Source organism: Triticum urartu, chromosome 3 (genome assembly GCF_003073215.2).
Source record: "Triticum urartu cultivar G1812 chromosome 3, Tu2.1, whole genome shotgun sequence".
Classification (NCBI taxonomy): domain Eukaryota; kingdom Viridiplantae; phylum Streptophyta; class Magnoliopsida; order Poales; family Poaceae; genus Triticum; species Triticum urartu.
Window position 1 is genome coordinate 153251446 of NC_053024.1, and position 18978 is coordinate 153270423.

Consider the following 18978-nt stretch of genomic DNA (forward strand, 5'->3'; position numbering starts at 1 on the left):
GTGGCGCCTATGTCTGTTGAATAGGAAGTTAATGATAGTGATCATAAATCTTCGGATCAAGTTGCTATCGAACCTCGTAGGTCGACAAGGATATGTACTACTCCTAAGTACGGTAATCCTGTCTTAGATATCATGTTGTTAGACAACAATAAACCTATGAGCTATGGAGAAGCGATGGTGGGCCCGTATTCTAACAAATGGTTATAAGCCATGAAATCCGAGATAGGATCCATATATCAGAACAAAGTATGGACTTTGGTGGACTTGCCCGATGATCGGGAAGCCATCGAGATAAATGGATCTTTAAGAAGAAGACGGACGTGGGCGGTAATGTTACCGTCTATGAAGCTCGACTTGTGGGAAAGAGTCTTTTCAAAAGTTCAAGGAGTTGACTACGATGAGAATTTCTCACCCGTAGCGAAGCTTAAGTCCGTCGGAATCATGTTAGCATTAGCTGTATTTTTCGATTATGAAATCTTACAGATGGATGTCAAAAACAAGTTTTCTTACTAGTTTTCGTAAGAAAAGTTGTATGTGATACAATAAAAGGTTTTGTCGATCCTAAGGATGCTAAAAGGTATGCTGGCTCCAGCAATCCTTCTATGGACTAGAGCAAGCATCTCGGAATCGGAATATATGTTTTGATGGAGTGATCAAAGCTTTTAGGTTTATACAATGTTTGCTAGAAACTTGTATTTACAAGAAAGTGAGTGGGAGCACTACAACATTTCTGATAAGTATATGTGGATGACATATTGTTGATTCGAAATGATGTAGAATTTCTGGAAAGCATAAACAGTTGTTTGAAGAGTGATTTTCAAAGGAAGAGCTGGATAAAGCTGCTTACATATTGGGCATCAAGATCTATAGAGATAGATCAAAACGCCTGATGATACTTTCAAAGAACGCACACCTTGACATGTTTTTGAAGGAGTTCAAAATAGATCAGTCAAACAAGGGGTTCTTACCTGAGTTGTAAGGTGTGAAGTTGAGTAAGACTCGAAGATTGACCACGGCAGAAGAAAGAGGAAGGACGAAGGTCGTCCCCTATGCTCTTGTCATAGGCTCTATACAGTATGCCATGCTGAGTACCGCACCTGATGTGTGCCTTGCCACATGTCTGGCAAGAGGGTACAAAGGTGATCTAGGACTGGATCACCAGATAGCGGTCAAAATTATGCTTAGAGGAATAAGGAAATGTTTCTCGGTTATGGAGGTGATAAAGAGTTCGACGTAAAGAGTTACGTCGATGCAAGCTTAACACCTATCCGGATAGCTCTGAGTAGAGATACCAGATACGTATAATGGAGCAACAATTTGGAATAGCTCCAAGTGGAACGTGGTAGCAGCATCTACGATATAAAGTTTTGTGAAATACATAGGGATCTGAATATGGCAAGACCCATTGACTACAACCTCTCTCACAAGCATAACATGATCAAACCCAGAACTCATTGAGTGATAATCACATAGCATTGTGAACTAGATTATTGAGTCTAGTAAACTCTTTGGATGTTGGTCACATGACGATGTGACCTGTGAGTGTTAATCACATGGCGATGTGAACTAGATTATTGACTCTAGTGCAAGTGGGAGACTGTTGGAAATATGCCCTAGAGGCAATAATAAATTAAGTTATTATTATTATATTTCATTGTTCATGATAATCGTTTATTATCCATGCTAGAATTGTATTGATAGGAAACTCATATACATGTGTGGATACATAGACAACACCATGTCCCTAGTAAGCCTCTAGTTGACTAGCTCGTTGATCAATAGATGGTTACAGTTTCCTGACCATGGACATTGGATGTCGTTGATAACGGGATCACATCATTAGGAGAATGATGTGATGGACAAGACCCAATCCTAAGCCTAGCACAAGATCGTGTAGTTAGTATGCTAAAGCTTTTCTAATGTCAAGTATCATTTCCTTAGACCATGAGATTGTGCAACTCCCGGATACTGTAGGAGTGCTTTGGGTGTGCCAAACGTCACAACGTAACTGGGTGGCTATAAAGGTTCACTACAGGTATCTCCGAAAGTGCCTGTTGGGTTGGCACGAATCGAGACTGGGATTTGTCACTCCGTGTAACGTAGAGGTATCTCTGGGCCCACTCGGTAGGACATCATCATAATGTGCACAATGTGATCAAGGAGTTGATCACGGGATGATGTGTTACGGAACAAGTAAAGAGACTTGCCGGTAACGAGATTGAACAAGGTATCGGGATACCGACGATCGAATCTCGGGCAAGTATCGTACCGATGGACAAAGGGAATTGTATACGGGATTGATTGAATCCTTGACATTGTGGTTCATCCGATGAGATCATCATGGAGCATGTGGGAGCCAACATGGGTATCCAGATCCCGCTGTTGGTTATTGACCGGAGAGTTGTCTTGGCCATGTCTGCATGACTCCCGAACCCGTAGGGTCTACACACTTAAGGTTCGATGACGCTAGGGTTATAGGGAATAGATGTACGTGGTTCCCGAATGTTGTTTGGAGTCCCGGATGAGATCCCGAACGTCACGAGGAGTTCCGGAATGGTCCGGAGGTAAAGATTTATATATGGGAAGTCATCATATGGTCACCGGAATAATTCGGGGGTTACCGGTATTGTACCGGGACCATCGGAGGGGTTCCGGGAGTCCACCGGGAGGGTCCACCTGCCCCGGAGATCCCTATGGGCTGTGAGTGGAGAGGGACCAGCCCCTTAGTGGGCTGGGCGCCTCCCCCCTAGGGCCCATGCGCCTAGGGTTTGGGGGAACCCTAAGGGGGGGCGCCCCCCTTGCCTTGGGGGGCAAGGCAACCCCCCTGGCCGCCGCCCCCTCCTCAGATTGGATCTGAGGGGGCCGGCCCCCCTCTCCCTTGCCCCTATATATATGGGGGGGTGGGAGGGCAGCCGCACCAAAGTTTTGGCGCAGCCCTCCCCCAAGTCCTCCTCTTCTCCCGCGGTGCTTGGCGAAGCCCTACAGATTGCCACGCTCCTCCTTCACCACCATGCCGTCATGCTGCTGCTGGATGGAGTCTTCCCCAACATATCCTTATCCCCTTGCTGGATCAAGGCGTAGGAGACGTCACCGGGCTGTACGTGTGTTGAACGCGGAGGTGTCGTCCGTTCGGCACTAGGATCATCGGTGATTTGGATCACGACGAGTACGACTCCATCAACCCCGTTCACTTGAACGCTTCCGCTTAGCGATCTACAAGGGTATGTAGATGCACTCTCCTTCCCCTCGTTGCTAGATTACTCCATAGATTGATCTTGGTGATGCGTAGAAAATTTTAAATTTCTGCTACGATCCCCAACACATGGGCCATATACGGGTCGTAGGATCCATGGGTCACCTACGGGCCGTCGATAAATGGGCCTGTAATCGGTGGGCCTTAGGCCGTCGGATAAATGTGTCTACATGGGCCATAATCGGGCATAATTGGTATCGGCACAGTACGGTAACAGGCCATTAACAGGCCGTAGGATAGCAAAGGCTTAATTCTGTCACAGGCATAACGGGTCGTTAATGGGCTAGAATATACGACGGGCTGGAAATGGGGCAATGGGTTAACAGGCCAGAAACGGGCCGACTCTTGCCATGGGCCAATTTTGGCCCATTAGGGTAACAGGCCAGTAACGGGCCGACTCTTGCCATGGGCCGAATTTGGCCCATTAGTGGACCAGGCCAGTAATGGGCCGAAAGTAATCGAGGGCCGAAAAGGAGCCCAAGAACGTATGGGCCGTCAATAGGCCGAAAGCTAACACGGGCTAGAAACGGCCCATGTAAATCATGGGCCGTTAATGGGTATAAAGAAAATTACTATTCATTATGGGCTAGACTCACCGTGGGCCTGTAATGGGCCAAAAGATACGAAGGCCTCATATGGGCCGAAAGATGTCGTGGGCCATACATGGGCCGAAAGTGAAATGGGCTAGTATTATATTCGACGGCCCAGATGACGTTGTTTGGCCGATTTCCTTTAGGGCCTAACGGGCCGTGAGTTAACGGGCCGTAAAATGGGCTATTTGCGAAGAGACCGTTAACAGGCTTTTCATGGGCCAGCCCGTTAACTTTTGACCAAGTCAAACGGGCCGGCTTTGTAAGCTAAATGGGCCACTGTTGGGCCGTGCCACGTGTCGACATATCATAGGCGCCTATCTGACCCACTGACGAGCTGACACGTGTTTCGTCCGGCCAATAAGAATTTTACACGTGGAAATTTCCCATTGGTCGGGGCTGTTAACGGGTTATCGGATCCAAAACCTGACCCAATAGCTTAACGGTGTTCCCTTACGGTGGATGCCACGTGTCGGTCACCCTTGATGAAAGCACTTCTGTGACGTGCGATTTATCGTCATGGAAGTGGACACTTCCGTGATGATAATTTTGGTAATGTCATGGAACACTTCTATGACAGCACAGGTATGACTATCTTGATTCTGTCATAAATTTGTCATGGATGTACATGCATGACAATAAAAGCGACCTACTGTGACAAACACGTATCATCACGGAAGTGTATTTTTTGTAGTGGTAGTAGCCTCCGGGACCGGGTTATCTTTCCCTCCATCGTCTTGGGGTTCTTAAACTTTGCTGAAACTTGCAAGATTTGCTGAGTCATGTCATCGTAGCCCCCAAGTCAAAACGACTCGAGGAGTTGGCTTGAGATTCTTCATACTTGGCCCTGATATAAACCAACATATAGCTGAATAGTGGACCGCTGTCACATGTTGAAGCTGGAAGCAAGGTGGTGAGTTAATGATCTTCGCAACACTCATTGTATATCCTTGGCGTTGATATCGCAATGCAAATCCATGGAAGCTTGAGGTCAATCGTGGCGGGTCATAAATGACTCCGTATGATTTGTGTCAATAATCTGGCCAGCGGTTCATCCCAGCTGGTTGTTTGAAGTCTAACTAAACTGTAGTGGCGATGACTTGTGCGCATATCCATTGAGTCATCCATCACAGACGGCGGTCAATAAACAGCTCATGCAGACAGGTGCGACCCAGTGTGTTGATGTAGACTAGGCCGCGAGAGACGGACGACAAAGACGACCGCGGCTTCAAAGGCAGTACAGACACATGAATCGACCGCGGCGTTTTAAGCCGGTGCGGGCGGGAGAATCGGCCGTGGGGGTGGACAATAAGTCAATCACGTGTGTTGATATAGCAGGGGTGACAACCTACGCAGGATGAACGCTAGTGCAAAAAATAATACTTGGCCACGCCCCTTTTACAACACCGTTTTGTAAGAAATAATGGTCCTACGAAAAAATATCACAGACCAGAGTAATTGTTCTCAAATGATTTAATATTTGCTGATAAAATACATATAAAGGATAGCACCTGGTATTTTTTTGTTGGACGGACGAGTTGGCCGCGGTGTTGTAAACCGGTGCGGACGGGTGAGTCGGCAGCGGTGTTGGAAAAACGTCACGTAAACGGGTGAGCCGGCCGCGGGCACGGACGATGAGTCAGTCCCGTGTGTTGATGAAGCGGGGGGCGGCGATTTGCCCACATATACATTCAGCAGCACAACACGGGCGAGTGCCGGTGCAGAATATTGCTAGCGTACACTCTGTACCCGCTGTATAAATCACTTTTGTAGTGAACAATTATCCGATATACAAAAAATGTACAGATCAAAGTAATTGTCCTTTGACCAGTATAACCTCACGTTATTTGAAATGGCAACCTGTGGCAGCATTTTTCACGTGATATGCTTTGGAAAGTCAATGATTGTTGGGGGCCGTGCTGCTAGTGGATGTCTCATGCATGCGAGTACATGGCTGTTATTCTATTTCTCTCTTTTCCTCTTTCTTTCCAATGATGGAGCATGAACGGTGACGAAGCGGCTCAGAGGCCAAGGTGGTTCAATGTGCGGTGACTCATGGCGCAGCAGAAAGGCAGTCGGGCAGTGGCTCGTCGGCGCGTGGGGCGGAGCCTGACCCGGAGCAGCGGCGACGCAGAAGCGGCCGCAGCGCAGCGCAGGCAGGGCGCAGGCGGAGAGCGAGGCGAGGACCACGGGCCTTAGCGGAGGCGGCAGTACAGGCAGCTCGCATGTGAGACTAGGGCATTCTCAGCGGCAAACAGAGGCGAGGACTGAGTCGGCCAGGCAAGCAGCAATAGCGGGCGGCTCAAGGCACAGCGGCGGCCGGGGCAGCTCAGAGCTGCAGACACGCGGCAGAAGCGGATTCCCAGCGGCGGCTCGGACACGGCCGAGGCAGAACGCGGTGGGCTGCTCGAAAATGAAGACCGAGGCGGAGACCAAATCCGTGGCCTGGTCCACTCCTGTTGTGGCCTTCCCATAATACCATATAATCGATCTGTCCACCAAATCTCCGTGAGCATGCTGAAGGAAATATGCCCTAGAGGCAATAATAAAGTTATTATTTATTTCCTTATATCATGACAAATGTTTATTATTCATGATAGAATTGTATTAACCGGAAACATAATACATGTGTGAATACATAGACAAACAAAGTGTCACTAGTATGCCTCTACTTGACTAGCTCGTTGATCAAAGATGGTTATGTTTCCTAACCATAGACATGAGTTGTCATTTGATTAACGGGATCACATCATTAGGAGAATGATGTGATTGACTTGACCCATTTTGTTAGCTTAGCACTTGATCGTTTAGTTTGTTGCTATTGCTTTCTTCATGACTTATACATGTTCCTATGACTATGAGATTATGCAACTCCTGTTTACCGGAGGAACACTTTGTGTGCTACCAAACGTCAAAACGTAAATGGGTGATTATAAAGGTGCTCTACAGGTGTCTCTGAAGGTACTTGTTGGGTTGGCGTATTTCGAGATTAGGATTTGTCACTCCGATTGTCGGAGAGGTATCTCTGGGCCCTCTCGGTAATGCACATCACTTAAGCCTTGCAAGCATTGCAACTAAAGATTTAGTTGCGGGATGATGTATTACGAAACAAGTAAAGAGACTTGCCGGTAACGAGATTGAACTAGGTATTGAGATACCGACGATCGATCTCGGACAAGTAACATACCGATGACAAAAGGGAACAACGTGTGTTGTTATGCGGTTTGACCGATAAAGATCTTCGTAGAATATGTATGAGCCAATATGAGCATCCAGGTTCCGCTATTGGTTATTGACCGGAGATGTGTCTCAGTCATGTCTACATAGTTCTCGAACCCGTAGGGTCCGCACACTTAAAGTTCGATGACGGTTATATTATGAGTTTATGTGTTTTGATGTACCGAAGGTAGTTCGGAGTCCCGGATGAGATCGGCGACATGACGAGGAGTCTTGAAATGGTCGAGACGTAAAGATCGATATATTAGACGACTATATTCGGACATCGGAAAGGTTCCGAGTGATTCGGGTATTTATCGGAGTACCGGGGAGTTACGGGAATTCGCCGGGGAGTGTATGGGCCTTATTGGGATTTAGGGGAAAGAGAGAGAGGCAGGCCGCGCGCCCCCCAAGGCCTAGTCCGAATTGGACTAGGGGGAAGGGTTGCGCCCCCTCCTTCCTTCTCTTCTCTTTTCCCTTTCCTTCCCTCCTACTCCTACTACTTGGAAGGGCTCCTAGTTCTACTAGGAAAGGGGGAATCCTACTCCCGATGGGAGTAGGACACCCCTAGGGCGCGCCATAGAGAGGGCCGGCCCTCCCCCTCCTCCACTCCTTTATATACGGGGGCAGGGGGCACCCCAAAGACACAACAATTGATCTCTTGATCTCTTAGCCGTGTGTGGTGCCCCCCTCCACCATAATCCACCTCGATAATATCGTAGCGGTGCTTAGGCGAAGCCCTGCGTCGGTAGGACATCATCATCATCACCACACCTTCGTGCTGACGAAACTCTCCCTCAACACTGGGCTGGATCAGAGTTCGAGGGACGTCATCGGGCTGAACGTGTGCAGAACTCGGAGGTGCCGTATGTTCGGTACTTGGATCGGTCGGATCGTGAAGACGTACGGCTACATCAACCGCGTTGTCATAACGCTTCCGCTTTCGGTCTATGAGGGTACGTGGACAACACTCTCCCCTCTCGTTGCTATGCATCACCATGATCTTGCGTGTGCGTAGGAAATTTTTGAAATTACTGCGTTCCCCAACAGTGGCATCCGAGCCAGGTTTTATGCGTTGATGTAATATGCACGAGTAGAACACAAGTGAGTTGTGGGCGATATAAGTCATACTACTTACCAGCATGTCACACTTTGGTTCGGCGGTATTGTTAGATGAAGTGGCCCGGACCGACATTACGCGTACGCTTACGCGAGACTGGTTTTACTGCCGTGCTATGCACACAGGTGGCTAGCGGGTGTCAGTTTCTCCAACTTTAGTTGAACCGAGTGTGGCTACGCCCGGTCCTTGCGAAGGTTAAAACAGCACCAACTTGACAAACTATTGTTGTGGTTTTGATGCGTAGGTAAGAACGGTTCTTGCTCAGCCCGTAGCAGCCACGTAAAACTTGCAACAACAAAGTAGAGGACGTCTAACTTGTTTTTGCAGGGCATGTTGTGATGTGATATGGTCAAGACGTGATGAGATATAAGTTGTTGTATAAGATGATCATGTTTTGTTGAAGTTATGAACAACTGGCAGAAGCCTTATGGTTGTCTCTTTATTGCATAAGATGCAAGCGCCAAATAATTGCTTTACTAGCAATAGTTGCAAGAGCAATAGTAGGCGAGACGACCATATGACGACACATTGATATAGATCAAGATGATGGAGATCATGGTGTCATGCCGGTGACGATGGAAATCATGACGATGCTTTGGAGATGGAGATCAAAGGCACAAGATGATGATGGCCATATCATGTCACATATTTTGATTGCATGTGATGTTTATCTTTTATACATCTTATTTTGCTTAGTTCGATGGTAGCTTTATAAGATGATCTCTCACTAATTATCAAGGTACAAGTGTTCTCCCTGAGTATGCACCGTTGCAAAAGTTCTTCGTGCTGAGACACCACGTGATGATCGGGTGTGATAGGCTCTACGTTCAAATACAACGGGTGCAAAACAGTTGCACACGTGGAATACTCAGGTTAAACTTGACAAGCCTAGCATATAACAGATATGGCCTTGGAACACTGAGACCGAAAGGTCGAGCGTGAATCATATAGTAGATATGATCAACATAGTGATGTTCACCATTGAAACTACTCCATCTCACGTGATGATCGCACATGGTTTAGTTGATATGGATCACGTGATCACTTAGAGGATTAGAGGGATGTCTATCTAAGTGGGAGTTCTTAAGTAATATGATTAATTGAACTTAAATTTATCATGAACTTAGTCCTGGTAGTATTAGCATATCTATGTTGTAGATCAATAGCTTGCGTTTAGCTCCCCTGTTTTATTTTTGATATATTCCTAGAGAAAACTAAGTTGAAAGATGTTAGTAGCAATGATGCAGATTGGATCCGTGATCTGAGGTTTATCCTCATTGCTGCACAGAAGAATTATGTCCTTGATGCATCGCTAGGTGACAAACCTATTGCAGGAGCAGATGCAGATGTTATGAACATTTGGCTAGCTCAATATGATGACTACTTGATAGTTTAGTGCACCATGCTTAAACGGCTTAGAATTGGGACTTCAAAGACGTTTTGAACGTCATGGACCATATGAGATGTTCCAGGAGTTGAAGTTAATATTTCAAGCAAACAACCGAGTTGAGAGATATGAAGTCTCCAACAAGTTCTATAGCTAAAAGATGGAGGAGAATAGCTCAAGCAGTGAGCATGTGCTCAGATTGTCTGGGTACTACAATCGTTGAATCAAGTGGGAGTTAATCTTCCAGATAAAATAGTGATTGACAGAATTCTCTAGTCACCATCACCAAGTTAGTAGAACTTCATGATGAACTATAATATGCAAGGGATAACGGAAACAATTCCCAAGCTCTTCGTGATGCTGAAATCGACGAAGGTAGAAATCAAGAAAAATATCAAGTGTTGATGGTTGACAAAAACCACTAGTTTCAAGAAAAGGGCAAAGGGAAGAAGGGTAACTTCAAGAAGAACGGCAAGCAAGTTGCTGCTCAAGTGAAGAAGCCCAAGTCTGGACCTAAGCCTGAGACTGAGTGCTTCTACTGCAAAGGGACTGGTCACTAGAAGTGGAACTACCCCAAGTATTTGGTGGCTAAGAAGGATGGCGAGGTGAACAAAGGTATATTGGATGTACATGTTATTGATGTGTACTTTACTAGTATTTATAGCAACCCCTTGGTATTTGATACTAGTTCAGTTGCTAAGAGTAGTAACTTGAAACAGGAGTTGCAGAATGAATAGAGACTAGTTAAGGGTGAAGTGACGATGTGTATTGGAAATGGTTCCAAGATTGATATGATCATCATCGCACACTCCCTATACTTTCGGGATTAGTGTTAAACCTAAAATAAATGCAATTTAGTGTTTGCATTGAGCATGAATATGATTGGATCATGTGTATTGCAATACGGTTATTCATGTAAGTTAGAGAATAATTGTTGTTTTGTTTACACGAATAAAACATTCTATGGTCATACACCTAATGAAAATGGTTTGTTGGATCTCGATCGTGGTGACACACATTTTCATAATATTGAAGCCAAAAGATGCAAAGTTAATAATGATAGTGCAACTTATTAGTGGCACTGCCGTTTAGGTCATATTGGTGTAAAGCGCATGAAGAAAATCCATGCCGATGGGCTTTTGGAATCACTTGATTATGAATCAATTGATGCTTGCAAACCATGCCTCATGGGCAAGATGACTAAGACTTCATTCTCCGGAACAATGGAGCGAGCAACAGATTTGATGGAAATCATACATACTGATGTATGTGGTCCGATGAATATTGAGGCTCGCGGCAGGTATCATTATTTTCTAATCTTCATAGATGATTTGAGCATATATGAGTATATCTACTTGATGAAACACAAGTCTGAAACATTTGAAAAGTTCAAAAGAATTTCAGAGTGAAGTGGAGAATCATCGTAACAAAAATAAAAGTTTCTATGATATGATCGCAGAAGTAAAATATTTGAGTTACGAGTTTGGTCTTCAGTTAAAACAATGTGAAATAGTTTCACTACTCACGCCACCTGGAACACCACAATGTAATGGTGTGTCCGAATGTCATAACCGTACTTTATTAGATATGGTGCGATCTATGATGTCTCTTACCGATTTACCACTATCATTTTGGGGTTATGCATTAGAGACAGCTACATTCACGTTAAATAGGGCACCATCTAAATCAGTTGAGACAACACCGTATGAACTATGGTTTGGCAAGAAACCTAAGCTGTCGTTTCTTAAAGTTTGAGGTTGCAATTCTTATGTGAAAAAGTTTCAACCTGATAAGCTCAAACCAAAATCGGATAAGTGCGTCTTCATAGGATACCCAAAAGAAAATGTTGGGTACACCTTCTATCACAGATCCGAAGGCAAGATATTCATTGCTGGGAATAGATCCTTTCTAGAGAAGGAGTTTCTCTCGAAAGAAGTGAGTGGGAGGAAAGTAGAACTTGATGAGGTAACTGTACCTGCTCCCTTATTGGAAAGTAGTTCATCACAGAAATCTGCTCCTGTGACTACTACACCAATTAGTGAGGAAGCTAATGGTGATGATCATGTAACTTTAGATCAAGTTACTACCGAACCTCGTAGGTAAATCAGAGTGAGATCCGCACCAGAGTGGTACGGTAATACTGTTCTGGAGGTCATGTTACTTGACCATGACGAACCTACGAACTATGAGGAAGCGATGATGAGCCCAGATTCCGCAGAATGGCTTGAGGCCATGAAATCTGAGATGAGATCCATGTATAAGAACAAAGTATGGACTTTGATTGACTTGCCCAAAGATCGGTGAGCCATTGAGATTAAATGGATCTTTAAGAGGAAGACGGACGCTGATAGTAGTGTTACTATCTACAAAGCTAGAATTGTTGCAAAAGGTTTTCGACAAGTTCAAGGTGTTGACTACGATGAGAGTTTCTCACTCGTATCTATGCTTAAGTCTGTCCGAATCATGTTAGCAATTGTCATATTCTATGAAATCTGGCAAATGGATAAACAAAACTACATTCCTTAATGGATTTATTAAAGAAGAGTTGTATATGATGCAACCAGAAGGTTTTGTCAATCCTAAAGGTGCTAACAAAATATGCAAGCTCCAACGATCCATCTATGGACTAGTGCAAGCATCTCAGAGTTGGAATATACGCTTTGATAAGTTGATCAAAGCATATAGTTTTATAGAGACTTGCGGTGAAGTCTGTATTTATAAGAAAGTGAGTGGGAGCACTATAGCATTTCTGATAAGTATATGTGAATGACATATTGTTGATCGGAGATAATGTAGAATTATTCTGCAAAGCATAAAGGGGTGTTTGAAAGGAGTTCTTCAAAGAAAGACCTCGGTGAAGCTTCTTACATATTGAGCATCAAGATCTATAGAGATAGATCAAGACGCTTGATATGTTTTTCAATGAGTACATACCTTGACAAGATTTTGAAGTAGTTCAAAATGGAACAGTCAAAGAAAGAGTTCTTGCCTGTGTTACAAGGTGTGAAACTGAGTAAGACTCAAAGCCCGACCACGGCAGAAGATAGAAAGAGAATGAAAGTCATTCCCTATGCCTTGGCCATAGGTTCTACAAAATATGCCATGTTGTGTACCAGATCTATTGTATACCCTACACTGATTTTGGCAAGGGAGTACAATAGTGATCTAGGAGTAGATCATTGGACAGCGGTCAAAATTATCCTTAGTGGAATAAGGATATGTTTCTCGATTATGGAGGTGACAAAAAGGTTCGTCGTAAAGGGTTATGTCGATGCAAATTTTGACACTGATCCAGATGACTCTAAATCTCAATCTGGATACATATTGAAAGTGGGAGCAATTAGCTAGAGTAGCTCCGTGCAGAGCATTGTTGACATAGAAATTTGCAAAATACTTACGGATCTGAATGTGGCAGACCCATTGACTAAACTTCTCTCACAAGCAACACATAATCACACCTTAGTACTCTTTGGGTGTTAATCACATAGCTATGTGAACTAGATTATTGACTCTAGTAAACCCTTTGGGTGTTTGTCACATGTCGATGTGAACTATGGGTGTTAATCACATGGTGATGTGAACTATTGGTATTAAATCACATGGCGATGTGAACTAGATTATTGACTCTAGTGCAAGTGGGAGACTGGAGGAAATATGCCCTAGAGGCAATAATAAAGTTATTATTTATTTCATTATATCATGATAAATGTTTATTATTCATGCTAGAATTGTATTAACCGGAAACATAATACATGTGTGAATACATAGACAAATAGAGTGTCACTAGTATGCCTCTACTTGACTAGCTCGTTGATCAAAGATGGTTATGTTTCCTAACCATAGAAATGAGTTGTCATTTGATTAATGGGATCACATCATTAGGATAATGATGTGATTGACTTGACCCATTTCGTTAGCTTAGCACTTGATCGTTTAGTTTGTTGCTATTGCTTTCTTCATGACTTATACATGTTCCTATGACTACGAGATTATGCAACTCCCGTTTACCGGAGGAACACTTTATGTGCTACCAAACGTCACAACATAACTGGGTGATTATAAAGGTGCTCTACAGATGTCTCCGAAGGTACTTGTTGGGTTGGCGTATTTCGAGATTAGGATTTGTCACTCCGATTGTCGGAGAGGTATCTCTGGGCCCTCTCGGTAATGCACATCACTTAAGCCTTGCAAGCATTGCAACTAAAGAGTTAGTTGCGGGATGATGTATTACGGAACGAGTAAAGAGACTTGCTGGTAACAAGATTGAACTAGGTATTGAGATACCGACGATCGAATCTCGGACAAGTAACATACCGATGACAAAAGGGAACAACGTATGTTGTTATGCGGTTTGACCGATAAAGATCTTCGTAGAATATGTAGGAGCCAATATGAGCATCCAGGTTCCGCTATTGGTTATTGACCGGAGACGTGTCTCAGTCATGTCTACATAGTTCTCGAACCCGTAGGGTCCGCACGCTTAAAGTTCGATGACAGTTATATTATGAGTTTATGTGTTTTGATGTACCGAAGGTAGTTCGGAGTCCCGGATGAGATCAGGGACATGACGAGGAGTCTTGAAATGATCGAGACGCAAAGATCGATATATTGGACGACTATATTCGGACATCGGAAAGGTTCCGAGTGATTCGGGTATTTATCGGAGTACCGGGGAGTTACGAGAATTCGCCGAGGAGTGTATGGGCCTTATTGGGCTTTAGGGGAAAGAGAGAGAGGCAGGCCGCGCGCCCCCCAAGGCCTAGTCTGAATTGGACTAGGGGGAAGGGATGCGCCCCCTCCTTCCTTCTCTTCTCTTTTCCCTTTCCTTCCCTCCTACTCCTACTACTTGGAAGGGCTCCTATTTCTACTAGGAAAGGGGGAATCCTACTCCTGGTGGGAGTAGGACTCCCCTAGGGCGCGCCGTAGAGAGGGCCGGCCCTCTCCGTCCTCCACTCCTTTATATACGGGGGCAGGGGGCACCCCAAAGACACAACAATTGATCTCTTAGCCGTGTGCGGTGCCCCCCTCCACCATAATCCACCTCGAATATCGTAGCGGTGCTTAGGCGAAGCCCTGCGTCGGTAGAACATCATCATCGTCACCACGCCGTCGTGTTGATGAAACTATCCCTCAACACTCGGCTGGATCGGAGTTCGAGGGACGTCATCGGGCTGAACGTGTGCAGAACTCGGAGGTGCCGTACGTTCGGTACTTGGATCGGTCGGATCGTGAAGACATATGACTACATCAACCACGTTGTCATAACGCTTCCGCTTTTGGCCTACGAGGGTACGTGGACAACACTCCCCCCTCTTGTTGCTATGCATCACCATGATCTTGCGTGTGCGTAGGAAATTTTTGAAATTACTATGTTCCCCAACACATGCATATACTAGTCTTCTGGTCAGCCTTAAGTAGATCTCACATAGAGTATAAAAAGGTACGTAGTGTACAGTACTAGTACTCCAATCCTTAGCAGAAACCACGGGGCTTTAAACCTATAACCCGGCAATAGACTCTTTCCGGGACTCGGCAGATTAGACAGCAGAAATTGTTGTTGGTCTCAAACCGGACTCGGCGGATCAGACAACATTTTGACAGTTTGCTGGACTCGAAGTACAAACAAAATCAATCCTCCGTTGGTTTCGATAGATCGCTTCGCATCGCCGGCGGCGCACAAAACGTCAAACCCTAATTATTTTTCATCTCAATCTGGTATCTGGTATTCTGTCCACTCGTCGTGTAGATGACGTAGATCCTTTGCACTAGCTTTTTTTCCTTTTTATCTAGCACACATCATGAGCTTCTCGATCCCTGAAGAGATCCCTCCAAGAACTCATCACCACCGTGCGCGTGCCCCACGGTGGGCGCCAACTGTTGTGGAATTGTCACGGCAGATGTCCTACTGTGAGGACTTAGTCGTGAGGCCAACACATCTATGTGGTAGCTTGAGAGGGGTTGAGCGGAATTGAGAAACTCAACACAAGACAAAGGTTTAGACAGCTTCGGGCCCCGGGAAACATCATCCGGTAACAACCCTACATGCTGTTTGTGAAGGAAATATGCCCTAGAGGCAATAATAATGTTATTATTTTATTTCCTTATAGCATGATAAATGTTTATTATTCATGCTAGAATTGTATTATCCGGAAACATAATACTTGTGTGAATACATAGACAAACTAAACGTCACTAGTATGCCTCTACTTGACTAGCTTGTTAATCAAAGATGGTTATGTTTCCTAACCATAGACATGTGTTGTCATTTGATTAACGGGGTCACATTATTAGGAGAATGATGTGATTGACATGACCCATTCCATTAGCTTAGCACCCGATCGTTTAGTATGTTGCTATTGCTTTCTTCATGACTTATACATGTTCCTATGACTATGAGATTATGCAACTCCCGTTTGCCGGAGGAACACTTTGTGTGCTACCAAACGTCACAACGTAACTGGGTGATTATAAAGGAGCTCTACAAGTGTCTCCAAAGGTAAATGTTGGGTTGGCGTATTTCGAGATTAGGATTTGTCACTCCGATTGTCGGAGAGGTATCTCTGGGCCCTCTCGGTAATGCACATCACATAAGCCTTGCAAGCATTGCAACTAATGAGTTAGTTGCGAGATGATGTATTACGAAACGAGTAAAGAGACTTGCCGGTAACGAGATTGAACTAGGTATTGAGATACCGACGATCGAATCTCGTGCAAGTAACATACCGATGACAAAGGGAACAACGTATGTTGTTATGCGGTCTGACCGATAAAGATCTTCGTAGAATATGTGGGAGCCAATATGAGCATCCAGGTTCCGCTATTGGTTATTGACCGGAGACGTGTCTCGGTCATGTCTACATTGTTCTCGAACCCGTAGGGTCCGCACGCTTAAGGTTTCGATGACAGTTATATTATGAGTTTATGAGTTTTGATGTACCGAAGTTAGTTCTGAGTCCCGGATGTGATCAAGGACATAACGAGGAGTCTCGAAATGGTCGAGACATAAAGATTGATATATTGGACGGCTATATTCGGACACCGGAAGTGTTCCGGGTGATTTCGGAGAAAACCGGAGAGCCGGAGGGTTACCGGAACCCCCCCCGGGAGAAGTAATGGGCCATATGGGCCTTAGTGGAGAGAGAGAGAGAGGGGCAGCCAGGGTGGGCCGCGCGCCTCCTCCCCCCTGGTCCGAATTGGACTAGGAGAGGGGGGCGGCGCCCCCCTTTCCTTCTCCCTCCCCACTTCCTTCCCCCTCCTAGTAGGAGTCCTACTCCTACTAGGAGGAGGACTCCTCCTTGGCGCGCCATAGGGCCGGCTGGCCTCCTCCCCTTGCTCCTTTATATACGGGGGCAGGGGGCACCCCTAGACACACAAGTTGATCCACGTGATCATTTTCTTAGACGTGTGTGGTGCCCCCTTCCACCATAATCCTCGATAATATTTTGTAGTGGTGCTTAGGCGAAGCCCTGCGACAGTTGAACATCAAGATCGTCACCACGCCGTCGTGCTGACGGAACTCTTCCCCGACACTTTGCTGGATCGGAGTCCGGGGATCGTCATCGAGCTGAACGTGTGCTAGAACTCAGAGGTGCCGTACGTTCGGTGCTTGGATCGGTCAGATCGGGAAGACGTACGACTACTTCCTCTACGTTGTGTCAACACTTCCGTTGCCGGTCTACGAGGGTACGTAGACAACACTCTCCCCTCTCGTTGCTATGCATCACCATGATCTTGTGTGTGCGTAGGAATTTTTTTGAAATTACTACGTTCCCCAACAGTTTGTGGCTAGGTCTCATTATCATCACGAGGGAGTCGCCGTAAACCGGCTCTCCCAGTTATGTCTAACCCTTAAGATTATTTTCCTCTTGCTTGTCCCTTCTTTGGGGAGCCCTGCTCCTCCTTATATAAGTTAGAGGGGCGGGTTACATGTGGAGTCCTATTAGGATTAGGACTAGTCTACCTTCTAATACAAACCGGATACAAGTACGGGTCTTAACTCCTTGTAAGGTAAATGTTCGTCACGCCTTTCCTCTTAAACTGGCCTACCATTAACATAAACCGGCCTTCTGGGCCTTGGGCCTTGGGCCTTGTCATCCATCTGTTCCGCCAGCCGGGTTACCAGTGAGTCATAATGTTCAGTCAGGTTGCTTGTAAACCGTATGGTCAGTGCGGGTCGCCGGTGAATCGCCAAGTCCGGCCGGGTTATACTTCCGGTCGGGTTACTCCGCGGGGTATATCCCCGACACCTTGTGTGCTATCAAACGTCCCAACGTAATTGGCTGATTATAAAGATGCTCTACATGTATCTTTGAAGGTGTTTGTTGGGTTGGCATAGATCGAGATTAGGATTTGTCACTCTGAGTATCGGAGAGGTTTCTCTGGGCCCTCTCGGTAATGCACATCATGATAAGCCTTACAGGCAATGTGACTAATGAGTTAGTTACGGGATGATGCATTACGAAATGAGTTAAAGAGACTTGCCGGTAACGAGATTGAACTAGGTATGAAGATACCGACGATAGAATGTCGGGCAAGTAACATACCGATGACAAAGGGAATAATGTATGTTGTTGTCATTGCGGTTTGACCGATAAAGATCTTCGTAGAATATGTGGGAACCAATATGAGCATCTAAGTTCCGCTATTGGTTATTGACCGGAGAGGAGTCACGGTCATGTCTACATAGTTCTCGAACCCGTAGGGTCCGCACGCTTAACGTTCGATGATGATTTGTATTATATGAGTTATGTGATTTGGTGACCGAATGTTGTTCGGAGTCCTGGATGATATCACAGACATGACGAGGAGTCTCGAAATAGTCAAGAGGTAAAGATTGATATATTGGATGATAGTATTCGGACACCGAAAGTGTTCCGGAATGTATCGGGTACATATCGGAGTACCAGGGGGGGTACCGGAACCCCCCGGGGGAAGATATGGGCCATATGGGCCATAGGAGGGGGGCACACCATCCCACAAAGGGGTGGCATGCCCCCCACAGGGAAGGGGGCCGAATTGGACTAGGGGAGGTTCTCCTCCCCTCTCTCTTTCCCCCTTCGGTAAAAGGAAAGGGGGGGCGAATCCAACTAGGAGCCCAAGTAGGATTCCTCCTACTTGGGCGCGCCTAGGGCCGGCCTCCTCCCCCTCCCTTCTTTATATACGTGGGGAGGCGGCGCCTACAACACACATCAATTGTTCCAAGCCATGTGCGGCGCCCCCTCCATAGTTTACGCCTCTGATCATATTCACGTAGTGCTTAGGCCAAGCCCGACGCGGATCACTTCACCATCACCGTCACCACACCATTGTACTGACGAAACTCTCCCTAGACACTTTGCTGGATCAAGAGTTCGAGCAACGTCATCGAGCTGAACGTGTGCAGAACTCGGAGGTGCCGTACGTTCGGTGCTTG